Raw genomic sequence first — 18,934 nt, forward strand, 5'->3', positions numbered from 1 at the left:
AAAATATAAAATATAAATATAAAATATATATATAAAATGGAATACTACTCAGCCATAAAAAGGAATGTATTAATGGCATTCACAGCAACCTGGATTGGATTGGAGACTATTATTCTAAGTGAAGTTTTGAGTTGGAGATGCTGCTTGGATAGAGCTAGTGAACCCACAAATGAATATTCCAGATTATCATTCTGTCACACATTCACCTCCCGCTTACTTTTTTTTTTAGTTGGATTTGTTTTCATAATCTATCTTGCAATAAACACACACACACACACACATCACCTGGCTAACTTTTTTTTTTTTTTTTTTTTTGAGACGAACTCCAGGGCCAGTTGTGGGGTGGTGGGAGGTGGGAGGGATAGCATTAGGAGATATACCTAATGTAAATGACGAGTTAATGGGTGCAACACACCAACATGGCACATGTTTACAAATGTAACAAAACTGCACGTTGTGCACATGTACCCTAGAACTTAAAGTATAATAAAAAAATAAAAAAAAGTAAAAAAAAAAGAAAATTTTTGATGTGGGTATATATGCACCTGAGTTAACATCTGAACCTGGATTAAGAAGATGCTGGTATTGTTTACTAAATAGAAATTTCAGGTGAAGTTTTAAGAGCTAGAATATGTTTGCTTTTAATTAATGTGAAATTAAATAAGGGTTATGTTTCCCTGTAGATTTTTTTAAACAGTAGAGTTAATGAATCAAAAAGCATGACTTAGTATCAACACATGGATTCCATGCCAACTGGTAATCAATCATATACCATGTAGCAGTACTTTATTCTCTTGAGTAAGGACATTTTCACATTGCTTACCATTATTTTTTGCTAGCAAATTTCCTTTGAAAAGATCACACTAGGTATACTTAAACCTAATTAAATAATAAAAATCTCAGAAGTAGTGGAATTTAATAAATAAGTTGCAAAAATTGTGGTTCAAGTTACATATAAATGTATGTACTGCATATTAAATATTTTCATCTGAACTTTTTAAATAACAGAAAATAGTTTTTTTCTACTTTCACCATTTTCCCCACCCTGAACAATATGGTTTTGTATGTATATTTGTTCTTTTTTCCACCAGCTACCATAAATGTATGGAGATGATGCCAATGAAATACTGAATTGGATATTAAGAAAGTGAATTTTTATACAAATTAAGATATAATATACTGATGTGATTTTATGCGTATATTTTATTTATAAAACTTTTGTGTATTCTTATAATTGTGCTTTAGAATTTTTCTACTTTTAGTTGAATACATTCTTACATATTACTGTAGCTTTCTTATTCCCTTCCCCTACCTTATCCCACTTAAGTCAGCATTTTTTAAACCCTGACTCTTAGGGTAAAATGACTAAGATTATCCCAGCCCAATTATTTTTATAATGCATGTAGTCTTCTGTTGATCTGTTAAGTACTCTCAGACCCCACCAGAAAAATGCTAGACCTAGGCTTTGCCCTTACTGTGTAAAAGAGAAAGTAAAGGGCATGAGGAATAAGAAAGTTTCATCCTTCAATGATTAATTATTGTTATTCTCTAAAGGGATATGTCTTCTAGATATCATGAAACTTGAATGTGTCACCTCTAGGATAGAGCTGATTTGATATAGGTTGAATTTTTAAAAGATATCAATAAATGGACCGATCCATGGGGATCTAAGAAGGAAAGATGATGTATGAATGAGAAGTCAATAAAGACTGAAAAAATTCTCCTGAATATTACCTTATGAGGAAACCCTGACTCATAGGGCTTCTAATTTGCACTCCATAGCAATCCCTGACTCTCAACCCTTCTGACACTCACTGTCCAGGTGAATCCATAGCCAAAGCCAAGGACACATCAGCAATTTCGACTTGGTCTCTAGTCTCACTGGTCAACAGGCAAGAGGTAAGAGGACTGAGCATTCCCAAATTCACATTATCTGGTGAAGGGGGAAAGAGGGTATATTAAGTGGTTCTTGCATTGCTATAAAGACATGCTTGAGGCTGGGTAATTTATAAATAAAAGAAGTTTAATTGGCTCAAGGTTCTGCAGGCTTTATAGGACACATGATGGCATCTGTTTCTGTGGAGGCCTCAGGAAGTTTCCCCAGAAGTCAGAGTGGGAACAGTTGTCTCACATGGCAGGAGCAGAAATAGGGGTGTCGGGGGAGGATGCCAAACACTTTTAAAGGACCCGAGCTCTTGTGAACTCAGAGAGAGCTCACTTACCACCAAGGGGATGGCCCAAACCATTCATGAGGGATCCAGCCTCATGATCCAAACACCTCCCACCAAGCTCCACCTCCGGCACTGAGGATAACATTTCAACGTGAGATTTGAGTGGGGACAAATATCAAAACTATGTCAGAAGGAATGAAATTTTAAAATCTCCAGTGAGGGTTCATAAAGAAAGTATTTAGTTATAATATTGCATGTGATTGCCTTCACGAATGCAAATGCTGTAAATCCTATATACACATTGAGGATGCTTTAGCATGATAGTCTAGAAGATTTTTCCCATTGTAATCATTTTTCCCCTAGGGAGAAATATTTTATGAATTGTAAAAAACGGATTTTAAAATTAATTGTAGTGAGAAAAACAAATTTATATATTGAAAACTGTCTATTGTATGTGTGGGCGTGTTGTGTATTGCTATATGTACATATATATAAGATATATAAGCTTATGTATATTTAAATTGAAGATGACTTATGGACAAAATGAGGGCACGTTTGGATTCTGTAAGCATTCTACCTTCTAATTTGCTACTTCTTTTCTATACCTTGCAGACAAGCCTCTTGCCTGTATTTACAGAGGGCTCTGCTTCTACCAATAATCAAAGGATGATTTGAGGTCATAGACAAAAGAATCACAGATAATTAAGTATAACACTTTATTGATTAGGACAGGGTCATGCTTCCATTTGTCTGAGAAGAGAAGATAGTACACATTGTGAATAGCCAGGGAGATGCCATACACTTAGAGGACTTCTAGAGAGGATATAGTGGGTAGGTGTGGTGTTGACTAATGATTGCCAGGTCAGGTCTCTTCTCTCTTCTTCCTGGGCACATGGCTGAACAGCCACCCTTGTGGCCAGTTGAACATGAGAAAAAGTGAATGTGTAACTTTTAGGTCACTTGTCTAAAAGGAAATCACTTTCCTTGGACTTCTTATGTTTTCTTTTCCCTTGATTTGGAACATAGAGGTGTCCACATTCAGCTTCAACTCTGCAAATGAGGACACAGTCCTGGGAATAGGGGGCCCACAAGATGAAAAGAACTTGTCTGAACGAATTTATGGCCTGGAATTTCTACATACTTTTAAGCAAGATAAAAAATATGTATTATTCAATGTAAGGTTACTGTATTTTTTGATGTTTTGTGGCCACTATCTTCACTAGTATAAACGGGCTCAGGATGAGTCCATGATGAAGAAGAAGAAAACTTCAGGGTTATGTGATTTTATGTGGTAGATATATCCCAGGCTTGGATGTTTCAGATAAAAAGAAAATAGACACAGCAAAAAACAGATAGGGCTATCTCCAGAAGAGATGAACATATTTAGAGAAAAGGTTGAAAGTCAAAGGAATGTGTAGAGCATACAGGGGGGCTGGTAAGTAACTTTATGGTAAAGATGGGAGGAACTGATCTGAGGCCCTAGAATTCTACTCCTCAAACTTGAGTGTACAACAGAATCACTGGGAGAGCCTGCTAAAACAAACTTTCCTGTTAAAACTGGAAATTATTTCTTAGGCAGATTTTGAGCTGCTGACTTGTTTAATGGGCTGTTTCTGCCAACACCTCTGAAATTCATATTTTGGTATTTACAAGTGAACTTTTTCTACCATTCTTGGTCTGACAATCATATTATATATCTTGGTCTCTAGAGTTTGACACTACTGTACTTTGTCAGTGTAATTTTAAAATTTCTTTAAAGATAATAACTTTTTAAATGATATCTGAACATATGTCCATGTGGAATATGCACTTATTAAATGCTTTAGAAATTCTGTTATTTAATTAAAATTAATTTGTATTATAATTCAATAGAGAGGTTAAAAGTTATAACACTCTGACAGTGAAAACTTGATGCCACAGGCTAATCACTGTCTTTTTTTTTTTAATAGCTACGATAGAATATGTACTTGGACTCAGGCTCAGAAATTACCAAACTGTCATAACTGACCCAAAGATGCTTCCGTAAGTGTCTTCTTTTTGCAACCATGAAAACTCTATGTTCTTTTTGCTTATTCCCCATTTTACTTACCTGAAAATTTATTGTACTTTGTTGATTATTTCAACATTGTCCATCTTGCCTAATAGACTCCTAGAAGCCATAAATAACAGATCATGTATGTTGTATTCGTCATGATATTCTCAATGCCTTACATAGTGCTTGGCTCACAGGAGGTCATACATTTGCTAAATGAATAAACTAATAGATGAATGAATGAGGAATAAATGAATGAGTAGGGAATTAACTAATATTAAGCATATATACATTTGTGTGTTACATATGTATGTATATTACATGCGTATATGTACACACACATACCACCTTGGACAGCACTGTTTCTTACAAATTTTACAGTGTTTTAACTGAAATTAGAAATTTCATTTCCCTATTAACATATATATGATATATATATATCATATATATCCACACACACACACACACACATATGTATGGACAATAATAATCTTAGTTCATACTTCCTTTGCCCAATTACCATTGCTAAGTAGTTCTATTTCTTTATATCCAGTTACTTATAAGGTTTACATAACCATTAGCTCTTTTAGTCTTGCAAGCTTGGGACACTTATTTGCAGTGTTTTGACCCTGCTGAAAGATTTTTCTGTTGGTTTTTGTCCTTGAATGAGACTATTTGGAATATGTCCTTTTGCCTTTTAGTTTTGGTTAAGCATGAATCTGTTCTTTTGTAGTTATTTTTGCCTTTTTTTTGGTTATAATAATGTTTCAGAAGCTTCTGTTCTTTTTCAAAAACCATTTGATCATGAGGGAATTGGAATGTTACATTTCAAAAATTGAATACCTCATCTTGAGGAATGAAAAGCTTTGAAAGGGAGGTATCCAATGTCCTTGCATTTAGACTAGAGCTGAGTCTGAGCTGACTTGAAAGCTGAGACATCAAAAGTATACAATTTAGCTCAGTTTTCTCAAACTAATCTTCAAGACACCTAAAATGCAAGCTTTGCTCATCTGCCTCCTTTCAGTTCCAATATCTTGTTCAATTTCTGAAACACAAGAACGAAGGTTTTATGGGAAATTGTTAGTTAATTGAACCATGCTTATTGTAAGAATGAAGGGACAAACAAATGGTGACAAAATTCGTGACAATTCTAGCATTTTTAGCTTCTTTATCTGTAAATTTAAGTAGTTTATATTCAATATATGTTTTCTTTGAATTATTGGATACTTAGTATGTTTAAATTTTTTTACCCAGCATATACTAGACAATCTGATGGCTTACAAGAGTGTTTAAATAATTATTTACACATGTAACCTTTTTTATTTTAATTGACAACAGAGTATTTACAGAACTTTGTTCAAGAAATCTAATATACTATGTTTTTACATCTTACCTCTCTTTTGTTTTTAGTATAAAGGTTTTCCACTATGAATGTATAATTGCATGCCCTTTTTTCTAAAACAAAAATAAATTTCCACTGGGTAAATGATATATGTTCATTGCAAAATTGGCCTGAAAAAAATATTAATGTATTTCTTTAACAAAAGCATGTTTATATTAATAGTACTGTTTCATCTTTTTTTCCAATCAGAATGGTCACTTTTATGTTTTTTTTTAAATCAACTTTTCAGATCTTCCTCTGAACTTTATTTTTTTCTGAATATCAGAAATAACTCTTTTCTTTTTCATTATGTTAAAGTTTAATCATTCCCGGAAATGACACTGAAGTTTCTGATTTTATGGGAACCATCTTTAGACGCTGTCTTAATTTTCAATTGGGTATATTGTTTATACCACTTTTTCCCACCTTTTAAACAGCAGATATTTTTAAGCAACTGCTATTTTCTAGTGAAGTTATAACTACTTTCAAGCGATTCTTATAACTTGCCAGCAAAATATATATACATACAATTACAAAAGTATAGATTTTATTTTAAAAAATGAAAGCATTAAAATCACACAAATGGATTACTTTTAGTGACTGTGATAGTTAATACGAAGTGTCAACTTTATTGGATTGAAGGATGCAAAGTATTGTTTCTGGGTGTGTCTGTGAGAGTGTTGCCAGAGGAAATTCACATTTGCGTCAGTGGGCAGGGTGTGGTGGCTCATGTCTGTAATCCCAGCACTTTGGGAGGCTGAGGCTGGTGGATCACCTGAAGTCAGGAGTTTGAGGCCAGCGTGGCCAACATGGTGAAATCCCATCTCTACTAAAAATACAAACATTAGTCAGGCATGGTGGTGTGCACCTGTAGTCCCAGCTACTTGGGAGGCTGAGGCAGGAGAATCACTTGAACCTGGGAGGCAGAGATTGCAGTGAGCCGAGATCACACCACTGCACTCCAGCCTGGGTGGCAGAGCGAGAGTCTGTCTCAAAACAAAACAAAACAAAACAACACAAACACACACACACACAAACATTTGAGTCGGTGGACTGGGAGAGGCAGAACCACCCTCAATCTGGGTGGGCACCATCTAATCAGCTGCCAACATGGCTAGAATGAAGCAGACAGAAGAAGTTGGAAAGAGCAGATTTGCTGAGTCTTCTGGCCTCATCTCTCTCCTATTCTGGATGGTTCCTGCCCTCAAACATCAGACTCTAAGTTCTTTGTCTTTTGGACCTCTTCTATTGTGGAAAGGGCAGCAGTTTGTCCTCAACAGAATGGACACTTCAGATATGGGTTTGGCTATCTTGCAAACAATGCTTCTGCCAAGGCTACCATCCATGGATTCATGGAATGCCTTATCCACTGTCGTAGTATTGCATACAGCATTGCCTCTGACCAAGGCACTCACTTTACAGTTAACGAAGTGTGGCAGTGGGCTCGTGCTCAAAAAATTCACTTGTCTTACTATGTTCCCCAACATCCTGAAGTAGCTGGATTAATAGAATGGTGGAATGGCCTTTTGAAGTCACAATTACAATGCCAACTAAGTGACAATACTTTGTAGGGCTGGGACAAAGTTCTCCAGAAGGCTGTGTATGCTCTGAATCAGCATCCTATATACGGTGCTCTTTTTCCCATAGCCAGGATTCATGAGTCCAGGAATCAAGGGATAGAAGTGGAAGCGGCACCACACACCATCACCCCTAGTGACCCACTAGCAAAATTTTTGCCTCCTGTTCCCACAACATTATATTCTGCTGGCCTAGAGGTTTTAATTCCAGAGGGAGGAATGCTACTATCAGGAAAGACAACGATTCCATTAAACTGGATGTTAAGATTGCCAAATGGCCACTTTGGGCTCCTCCTACCTTTAAGTCAACAGGCTAAGAAGGGAGTTACAGTGTTGGCTGGGGTTATGGACCCGGACTATCAAGATTAAATCAGTCTACTACTCCACAACGGAGGTAAAGAAGAGGGAATTCAGGAGATCCCTTAGGGCGTCTCTTAGTATTACCATGCCCTGTGATTAAAGTCAATGGGAAACTATGACAACCCAAATCAAAGCAGGACAGCAAATGGCCCAGACCTTCAGGAATGAAGGTTTGGGTCATGCCAGCAGGTAAAAACCCACTACCTGCTGAGGTTCTTGCTGAAGTCAGAGGGAATACAGAATGGGTAGTAGAAGAAAGTAGTTATCAATACCAGTTATGACCACATGATTAGTTGCAGAAGCAGGGACTGTAATTGTCATGGGTACTTCCTCCTTATTTTATTAAGAATATGTTTGTGCATGTATACACTTGTACTAAGAAAATATCTTCATTTTATTTATTTTCTTTTTCCTTTATCATGTGACATAAGATTTATTGACTTCATATCAGCATTTAAATGTTAACTTTATGTAATAGCATTTAGGTTAAGGATTGGTGCACTTACGGTTGTGCAAAGGATAGCGTATTATGTTAAGCAAAATTATGATCTTATTGTCTTGAAGATTGTGATTTTGTGAGATGTGTATGGGTTCAAGTTGACAAGAGGTAGACTTGTGTTGGTTAATATCAAGTGTTAACTTGATTGGATTGAAGGATGCAAAGTATTGTTTGTGGGTGTGTCTGTGAGGGTGTTGCCAGAGGAGATTAAAATTTGAGTCAGTGGATTGGGAGAAGAAGACCCCACCCTCAGTCTGGGTGGGCACCATCCAACTGGCTGCCAGTGTAGCTAGAAAAAGCAGGCAGAAGAAGGTGAAATGAGCCGACTTGCTGAGTCTTCTGGCCTTCATCTTTCTCCCATACTGGATGCTTTCTGCCCTGGAACATCAGATTCCAAGTTTTCTGGCTTTTGAACTCTTGGTCTTATGCCAGTGGTTTGCCAGGGACTCTCAGGCCTTTGACCACAGACCAAAGGCTGCACTGTGGGCTTCCCTACTTTTCAGGTTTTGGAACTCAGATTGAGGCACTACTGGCTTCCTTGCTCCTCAGCTTGCAGACAGCCTGAGACTTCACCTTGTGATCACGTGAGTCAATGCTCCTTAATAAACTCCCTTTTGACTGGGTGCGGTGGCTCATGCCTATAATCCCAGCACTTTGGGAGGCTGAGGCGGGCGGATTGTCTGAGGTCAGGAGTTTGGGACCAGCCTGGCCAACATGGTGAAACCCCATCTCTACTAAAAATCCAAAAAAAAAAAAAAAAAAAAAAAGTAGCTGGCGTGGTGGCGGGTGCCTGTAATCCCAGCTACTTGGGAGGCTGAGGCAGGGGAATTGCTTAAACCAGGGAGGCAGAGATTGCAGTAAGCCGAGATTGCACCACTGCATTCCAGCCTGGGCAACAGAGCGAGACTCCATCTAAACAAACAAACAAACAAACAAAAACTCACTTTTACATATGCAATATCCTATAAGTTCTGTCCCTCTGGAGAATCCTGACAGTGACCTAGAGTTAGGGAATAATGTAGACTAGCACGCTTCAGTAACATTCAGAGAATTCAGTAGGTCATTTTGGTGCAGTGTAGTGGAGTCCAAGTAGAGTGACAATCTTACTGAGCTGTAAGTGGCAGATATTGCAATTCAAGGCTGCTGAAATGATAGAGATTTGCTGGGTGGTAGTACCAGGGAAGTGAAAGCTTTGTGTCTGGATTGGGAGTGAAGTCAGTTGTCTTTGTACATGTTCACTACTTTACTACGGGTTTTTGCCCAAGTGCTGGGTACTCATGAACAGGAGAAACTTCCTGGGCCTTAGCAGAGAGCAGATCCTTCAGGCATGAGAGCTGAACATAGCTACCAAATGCTGAGAAATGCTGGGAGGTACGGGAGCTCTGGCCTAGTTGAAGTGGAAAGACCTCACTGAAGATTCAGGCGTTTGGTTGAGACTTCAAGAAGGCCTAGCCTTGGTGGTAAGGAGCATGTCCTAGAGTAGCAGCCACACTGTAAGAGTAAGAACCAAACATAACCAGAACTACTCTAACAAAGAATAAATTCAAGCAATTCAGGTGTCCAGGGTTCTTCCATTTGTGTCTCTTTCTTTAATGCCTGACTGTCAAGGTAAGCATGCTTGTCTGGATCAAGCAGCTGGAAGGGGAAAAATAGGAGGATCACACCTGGGAGATTTTTAAGAGCCAGGTGTAGAAGTCTACATTATTTCCGTTCATGTTTCATTACCTAGAACTCAGGCACAAGCCCATGCCAACTCCATGGGAAACTGGTAAATGTGGTTTGGCTCTAAGGCTGTAAGAAATGGAATTAAATTTGGTGTGTAATTAGCCAATCTCTGAAACATTTACAATGCACACTGAAGCGGGGAGGGCCGGTGAGGAAGAGAGAGGAGCTGGAAAGATTCCACTGTTGTGAAAACAAAATTCATTTCAAATCTTCATCTGTTTCTCTATCTGGGAAAGGACACATCCTGCTCAAGAATAACTGTTCAACGCTTTCCCTACCATCATCAGCGAGAAAATTTCTAAGATTGTATGAACTTACATCAAGTGATCTTACTCTGGACATCGCTGCACTGGCTCCAGAAAGTTCATTTTCATGGAGCCAGGATCCAGCTGCTTTGGTTTAGGATTGCTGCAAGTCCACACAGATGTAGCTAAGAGGGGCTCCTGTAGGCTCTCAGTGCCTGCTATCAGCAAGAGGTGGCTGAGAACCTAAACTTTGCCTTTTCTTTGAGTACAAATAAGTGCCTAAAGTCCTTACTCATCCAAGCACACAATAAATCATACATAGAAACTCCACATACTTAATGGCCAGATATGTGTGATCACTGAGAGTTTGGTTTATGGATTTATATGAATGATTCAAAATAAATAACATGCTTATCTATGGGAAATAAATGTAAAAAATATTATGAAACATCAATAGATTTTCAAAAAATTATCAGATACATTTATTGCTAAACAACTTGATATACCTTCTCTTCTGCTTTGTTCAGCCTGGCACAGGAGTAAGGTAGGGGATGGTAAATAACAGGAAGAGAGAAAGAAGATCTAGAAGATGGAAGTCAAAATGTCACAGCAGGCAGTGTAAAGGGCAGGAACAACCATTCTAGGTAAGCTCACAAAAATCTTCCTTTTGTCTTTATTAATGGCAATGATCCCATTTGTGTGGAACACTAGAGTGCATTTAGATTAAGTGTTCTCTTCAGCTTGATTCCTAAGCTCATCAAGATCCTAAGAGCAGAGAACTGAACGATGCTAGGGAGCTTATCCTGAGCTTTGAAGAGATTATCCCCCAAGTTCCCCGGCAGGCCTGCAGAAGGTGACCTGCCTGTTATCTCAGAACACTCCATACAGCAGAGATCATCAACACCATTATGGCCGTTACCACCTGTAAATGCCTTAAGCAGCTTTAGATAGAAGATATATGGCATAGGCCTGCAGCAGAAAATTTCATCACCATGATTTCTCTGCTGGGCCCTTGTTTAGAAACATTGCTCACATCTTTGGGTTTGACAGGAAAACAGCAGCTGTTTTCTGATCATTTGGCCATCTGTTCTTTATTGCTTATATTATTAACATTTACAAGGGATAATTAGTATTTTAAAGTGACTAAGATGATTGATCAAGAAACACCCAACTCTCTTTTACCATGATGCCTGGCTTAAAAATGTCAAAGGTAGCAGCAGTTACTTAATATATTAGCTCACTCTGAAATTGCAATATAGTCCACCTGATAAAATTCTCTCACTTGAATAATCAAGAAGCTATATATATATCAGATATATCATATATATCTGATATATCTGATATATATCATATATATTATGATATATATGATTTATCAGATATATATGATATATATCAGATATATATGATGTATCTGATATATCTGATATATCTGATATATATATAAAGTTCACTCTAGTCTAATTTAATTTCTTCATGGTAAGTCCACATAAAGTATCTCTGACTGTTCCAGTCTATAACAACCTCTTTATCACTAAAAAGGTATTTTGAAATCCACCTAATATTTTAAAATGTATTATGATTAATTATTTTATTTTACTTGCTTTTGTATTCATTCTTAGCTCATTTTATGAGTTTGATGTCTTAATGATGTGCTTCTGTAAGTCTAGGAATGTATTTTATAATTTTACCCACTCACATCATCACATCATTAAAATATTGAGTAGTGGCTTGCCCTGAGTAGATATATCCTAAATTTGTAAGAACAGACAACTGTAGCATGGGCCAATTCTAAATAATGAAATGATGGCAGAGATTCTACTCTTGGATTTGAAGGGTGCAAATTGTTAAAATTGCTAGTTTATATAACTAGCAGTTATTGAAAGTCTACCAGGTATAGTCATCTTGCCTGAATTACTATAATACCCCTCAACTTCTCTTTGTGCCTTCAGCCTTTTCTTCTCCAATTCATTCTCCACACCACAACTAGAGTGAGTAATCCTTCTATAATGCCAATTCATTCATGTTTTTGCCCTGAGTATAATAATCTTCCAATAGTTCCCCATTTATTTCAAGATAAAGTGAAACTTCTTGGCATGACATTCAAAGTTTATGATGATCTGGCTCCTGTAGGTCCCCCTGCCCATGCCATATTTTCTTTTCTTTCTAAATTTTACTTTAAGTTCCAGGATACATGTGCAGAATGTGCAGGTTTGTTACATAGGTATACATGTGCATGGTGGTGTGCTGCATCTATTGACCTGTTTTCTAAATTTCCTCCCCTCACCCCCATCCTGCAACAGGCCCTGGTGTGTGTTGTTCCCCTCCCCTGTGTCCCTGTGTTCTCACTGTTCAACTCCCATTTATAAATGAGAACATATGGTGTTTGGTTTTCTGTTCCTGTGTTAGTTTGCTGAGGATGATGGTTTCCAGCTTCATCCATGTCCCTGCAAAGGACATGATCTCATTCCTTTTTATGGCTGTATAATATTCCATGGTGTGTATGTACAATGTTTTCTTTATCCAGTCTATAATTGATGAACATTTGGGTTGGTTCCATAACTTTGCTATTGTAAATACTGCTTCAGTAAACATACCTGTGCATGTGTCTTAATAGTCGAATTATTTATATTCCTTTGAATATATTCCCTGTAATGGAATTGCTGGGACAAATGGTATTTCTGCTTCTAGATCCTTGAGGCAGCACTATACTGTCTCCCACAATGGTTGAACTACTTTACATTCCCACCACAGTATAAAAGTGTTCCTATTTCTCCACAGCCTTGCCAGCATCTATTGTACCTTGACTTTTTAATAATCACCATTCTAACTGGTATAAGGTGGTATCTTATTGTGGTATTGATCTGCATTTCTCTAATGATCAGTGATGTTGAGATTTTTTGCATATGTTTCTTGGCCACATAAATGTCTTTTTTGAGAAGTGTATGTTCATATCCATTGCCCACTTTTTGATGAGATTGTTTGTTTTTTTCTTGTAAGTTTGTGTAAGTTTCTTGTAAATCCTGGATATTAGATCTTCAGATAGGTAGATTGCAAAAATTTTCTCCCATTCTGTAGGTTGCCTGTTCACTCTGATGATAGCTTCTTTTTCTCTGCAGAAGCTCTTTAGTTTAATTAGATCCTATTCATCAATTTTGGCTTGTGTTGCAATTGCTTTTGGCATTTTTGTCATAAATTCTTTGCAAATGCCTATGTTCTAAATGGTATTGCCTAGGTTTTCTTCTAAGGTCTTTATGGTTTTGGGTTTTCCTTTAAGTCTTTAATCTGTCTTGAGTGACTTTTTGTATAAGATTTAAGAAAGGGGTCCAGTTTTAGTTTTCTGCATATACCTAGCCAGTTTTCCCAGCATCATTTATTGAATAGAAGATCCTTTCCCCATTGCTTGTTTTGTCAGGTTTGTTGAAGATCAGATGGTTGTAGATATGTGGTGTTATTTCTGAGGCCTCTGTTCTGTTCCATTGGTCTATATGTCTGTTTTGGTACCAGTACCATGCTGTTTTGGTTACTGTAGCCTTGTAGTATAGTTTGAAGTCAGGTAGCATGATGACTCCAGCTTTCTTCTTTCCTTTTAGGATTGCTTGAGCTATGCAGGGTCTTCTTTGATTCCATATGGAATTTAAAGTAGTTTTCCCTAATTCTCTGAAGAATATCAATGGTAGTTTGATGGGAATAGTATTGGATCTATAAATTACTTTGGGCAGTGTGGCCATTTTTATGATATTGATTCTTCCCATCTGTGAGGATGGAATGGTTTTTCATATGTTTGTGTCCTCTCTTATTTCCTTGAGCAGTGGTCTGTAGTTCTCCTTGAAGAGGTCCTTCACATCCCTTGTAAGTTGGATTCCTAGGTATTTTATTCTCTTTGCAGCAGTTGTGAATGGGAGTTCATTCATGATTTGGCTCTCTGCTTGTCTATTGTTGGTGTAAAAGAATGTTTGTGATTTTTGCACATTGATTTTGTATCCTAGACTTTGCTGAAGTTGCTTATCAGCTTAAGGAGATTTTTGGCTGAGACAATAAGGTTTTCTAAATGTAGAATCTCTGCAAACAGAGACAATTTGACTTCCTCTCTTCCTATTTCAATGTCCATTATTTATTTATCTTGCCTCATTGCCCTGGCCAGAACTTCCAATACTATGTTGAATAGGAGTGGTAAGAGAGGGCATCCTTGTCTTGTCCTGGTTTTCAAAAGGAGTGCTTCCAGCTTTTGCTCATTCAGTATGATATTGGCTGTGGCTTTGTCATAAATAGCTCTTACTATTTTGAGATATTTCCGTCAATACCTAGTTTATTGAGAGTTTTTACATGAAGGGATGTTGAATTTTATCAAAGGCCTTTTCTGCGTCTATTGAGATAATCACGTGGTTTTTGTCTTTGGTTTTGTTTATGAGATGAATTACATTTATTGATTTGCATATGTTAAACCAGCCTTGCATCCCAGGATGAAGCTGACTTGATAGTGGATAGTGGATGGTGGATAAATTTTTTGATGTGCTGCTGGATTTGGTTTGCATTTTATTGAAGATTTCTGCATCAATGTTCATCATGGACGTTGGTCTGAAGTTATGTTTCTTTGTTGTGTCTCTGCTAGGTTTTGGTGTCAGGATGATGGTGGCTTCACAAAATGAGTTAGGGAGGGGTCCCTCTTTTTCAATCGTTTGTAATATTTTCAAAAGGAATGGTACTAGCTCCTCTTTGTACCTCTGGTAGAATCTCATCTTGAATCATAGTTCCCATAATCCTCATGTGTCGTGGAAGGGACCTAGTGGGAAGTAATTGAATCATGAGGGCAGTTACCTCCATGCTGTTCTCATGATAGTGACTGAGTTCTCAAGAGATCTGATGGTTTTATACGGGATTTTTTCTTTACTCCACTCTGTACTTCTTCTTCTCCTTGCTGCCAACATGTGAAAAAGGACATGTTTGCTTCATCTTCCACCATGACTGTAAGTTTCCTAGGGCCTCCCTGGCCATGCTGAACTGTAAGCCAATTAAGCCTCTTTCCTTTATAAATTACAGTCATTAGTATGTCTTTATTAGCAGCATGATAGCAGATGAATACAATGCTGTATCTCACATATAAGACATAATGTTAGATTCTGAAGGAAAGACACCAATATTAGGACAAAATGGTAATTATTATAAAGGCATTTATAATCTATATTATAAAACAATGATGAAATTCATATTCAAGTGAAGAATAAACAAGTTACTGTCAGTAGTCAGTAAAATGCAGTATAACTCTGCTCTTAGATATATGCAAGAATATAATGTAAGAGAAGGTGTAAAATTCAACTAATTTATTTATTTATTATACCTTAAGGTCTGGGATATATATGCAGAACATGCAGTTTTCTTATATAGGTATACATGTGACATGGTAATTTGTCACACCCATCAACGTGTTATCTACATTAGGTATTTATCCTGATGCTATCCCTCCCCTTGCCCCTCACCCCCTGGCAGGCCCCGATGTGTGATGTTCCCCTCCCTGTGCCCAAATGTTCTCATTGTTGAACTCCCACTTATGAGTGAGAACTTGTGGTGTTTGGTTTTCTGTTCCTGTGTTAGTTTGCTGAGAATGATGGTTTCCAGCTTCATCCATGCCCCTGCAAAGGACATGAACTTATTCTTTTTTTATGGATGCATAGTATTCCATAATGTATATGTGCCACATTTTCTTTATCTAATCGATCATTGACAGGCATTTGGGTTGATTCCAAGTGTTTACTAATGTGAATAGTGCTACAATAAACATACGTGTGCATGTGTCTTTATAGCAAAATGATTTATAGTCCTCTGGGTATATACCCAGGAATGAGATTGCTGGATCAAATGTTATTTCTGGTTCTAGATCCTTGAGGAATCACCACACTGTCTTCCACAATGGTTGAACTAATTCACTCTCCCACCAACAGTGTAAAAGCGATACTATTTCTCCACATCCTCTGCATCATCTGTTGTTTCCTGACTTTTTAATAATCACCATTCTAACTGGCAGGAGATGGCATCTCATTATAGTTTTGATTTGCATTTCTCTGATGACCAGTGATAATGAGCTTTTTTTCATATATTTGTTGGCTGCATGAATGCCTTCTTTTGAGAAGTGTCTGTTCATATCCTTTGCCCACTCTTTGATGGGGTTGTTTGTTATTTTCTTGTCAATTTGTTTAAGTTCCTTGTAGATTCTGGATATTAGCCCTTTGTCAGATGGATAAATTGCAAAATTTTTTCCCATTCTGTAGGTTTCCTGTTCACTCTGATGATAGTTTCTTTTGCTGTGCAGAATCTCTTATTTTAATTAAATCCCATTTGTCAATTTTGGCTTTTGTTGCAATTGCTTTTGGTGTTTTAGTCATGAAGTGTTTGCCCATCCCCATATCCTGAATGGTATTGCCTAGGTTTTCCTCTAGGTTTTTTATGGTTTTAGATCTTACATTTAAGTCTTTAATTCATCTTGGGTTAATTTGGGTCATCTTGGGTAAGGGATGAGTCCAGTTTCAGTTTTCTGCATATGGCTAGTCAATTTTCACAACACCATTCTTTCATACCTGACTGTTTGAAGTCAGGTAGCATGATAACTCCAGCTTTCTTCTTTTTAATTAGGATTGTCTTGGCTATATGGGCTCTTTTTTGGTTCCATATGAAATTTAAAGTAGTTTTTTGTAATTCTGTGAAGAAAGTCAATGGTAGCTAGATGGGAATAACATTGAATCTATAAATTACTTTGGGTAGTATGGCCTTTTTCACGATGTTGATTCTTCCTATCCATGAGCATGGAATGTTTTTTCATTTGTTTGTGTGCTCTCTTATTTCCTTGAGCAGTGGTTTGTAGTCTTCCTTCAAGAGGTCCTTTACATCTCTTTGTAAGTTGTATTCCTAGGTGTTTTATTCTCTTTGTAGCAATTTTGAATGGGAGTTCACTCATGATTTGACTCTCTGTTTGTCTATTATTTGTGTACAGAAATGCTCGCAATTTTTGTACATTGATTTTGTATCCTGAGACTTTGCTGAAGTTGCTTATCAGCTTAAGGAGTTTTTTGGCTGAGACAATGGGTTTTCTAAATATACAATCATGTCGTCTGCAAACAGAGACAATTTGACTTTCTCTTTTCCAATTCGAATACTGTTTATTTCTTTCTCTTGCCTCACTGCCCTGGCTAGAACTTCCAATACTATGTTGAATAGGAGTGGTGAGAGAGGGCATCCTTGTCCTGTGATGGTTTTCAAAGGGAATGCTTCCACATTTTGCCCATTCGGTATGACATTGGCTATTGGTTTTTATAAATAGCTCTTATTATTTTGAAATATGTTCCATCAATACCTAGTTTATTGAGTGTTTTTAGCATGAAGGGGTGCTGAATTTTATGAACACCTTTTCTGTATCAATTGAGATAATTATGTGGTTTTTGTCATTGGTTCTGTTTACATGATGGATTACATTTATTGATTCCCGTATGTTGAGCCAGCCTTGCATCCTAGGGATGAATCCAATTTGATTGTGGTGGATAAGCTTTTTAATGTGCTGCTGGATTTGTTTTGCCAGTATTTTATTGAGGATTTTATCGATGTTCATCAGGGTTATTGACCTGAAATTTTTTGTTGTTGTTGTGTCTCTGCCAGGTTTTCGTATCTGGATGATGCTGGCCTCATAAAATGAGTTAGGGAGGAGTCCCTCTTTTTCTGTTGTTTGAAATAGTTTCAGAGGAATGGTACCAGCTCCTCTTTGTACCTCTAGTAGAATTCGGCTGTGAATTTGTCTGGTCCTGGGCTTTTTTTTGTTGGTAGGCTATTAATTACTTCCTCAATTTCAGAACTTGTTATTGGTCTATTCAGGGATTTGATTTCTTCCTGGTTTAGCTTTAGGAGGGTGTATGTGTCCAGGAATTTATCCATTTCTTATATATTTTCTAGTTTATTTGCATAGAGGTGTTTATAGTATTCTCTGATGTTAGTTTGTATTTCTGTGGGATCAGTGGTGATATCCCCTTTATCATTTTTTATTGTGTCTATTTGATTCTTCTAACTTTTCTTCTTTATTATTCTGGCTAGTGGTCTATCTATTTTGTTAATCTTTTCAAAAAACCAACTTCTGGATTCACTGATTTTTTGAAGGGTTTCTTGTGTCTATCTCCTTTCAGTTCTGCTCTGATCTTAGTTATTTCTTGTCTTCTGCTAGCTTTTGAATTTGCTCTTGCTTCTCTAGTTCTTTTAATTGTGATGTTAGGTTGTCTATTTTAGATCTTTCCTGCTTTCTCCTGTGGGCATTTAGTGCTATAAATTTTCCTCTAAACACTGTTTTAGCTATGTCCCAGAGATTCTGGCATGTTGTGTCTTTGTTCTCATTGGTTTCAAAGAACTTATTTCTGACTTAACTTTGGTGTTTACCCCATAGTCATTCAGGAGCAGGTTGTTCAGTTTCCGTGTAGTTACGTGGTTTTGAGTGAGTTTCTTAATCCTGAGTTCTAATGAGTTTCTTAATCCTGAGTTCTAATTTGATTACACTGTCATCTGAAAGACTGTTTGTTATAATTTCTGTTCTTTTGCATTTGCTGAGGAGTGTTGTACTTCCAGTTATACAGTCAGTTTTAGAATAAGCAAGACCACTCGGCTCCCTGGCTTCAGTCCCCTTTCCAGGGGAGTGAATGGTTCTATCTCACTGATGTTTCAGGCGCCACTCCTGCAGCTAGCTTGATATCTGCTCAAACAGCTACCCACTTTTGTGGTTGAAACCCAGGGCCCTGGTAGTGTAGGTACCCGAGGGAATTTCCTGGTCTGCGAGTTGCAAAGACCAAGGGAAAAGCATAGTATCTGGGCCAGATAGCACTGTCCCTCATGGCACAGTCCTTCACGACTTCCCTTAGCTAGGGGAGGGAATTCTCTGACCCCTTGTACTTCCCAGGTGAGGTGACACCCCACCTTG

General features: G+C 37.4%; 1 long non-coding RNA gene across 1 annotated transcript; it reads left to right on the forward strand.

The window, feature by feature from the left end:
• The first annotated feature begins 1,658 nt into the window (after nt 1-1,658).
• On the forward strand, nt 1,659-10,811 carry LOC129534049 (uncharacterized). The gene is made up of 4 exons (XR_010134324.1): nt 1,659-1,899; nt 4,121-4,193; nt 8,524-8,604; nt 10,518-10,811. It is a non-coding gene; the product is annotated as an uncharacterized lncRNA (long non-coding RNA).
• The last annotated feature ends 8,123 nt before the right edge of the window (nt 10,812-18,934 follow it).

This window comes from Gorilla gorilla, chromosome 5, assembly GCF_029281585.2.
Source record: "Gorilla gorilla gorilla isolate KB3781 chromosome 5, NHGRI_mGorGor1-v2.1_pri, whole genome shotgun sequence".
In the NCBI taxonomy this organism is placed as follows: Eukaryota; Metazoa; Chordata; class Mammalia; order Primates; family Hominidae; genus Gorilla; species Gorilla gorilla.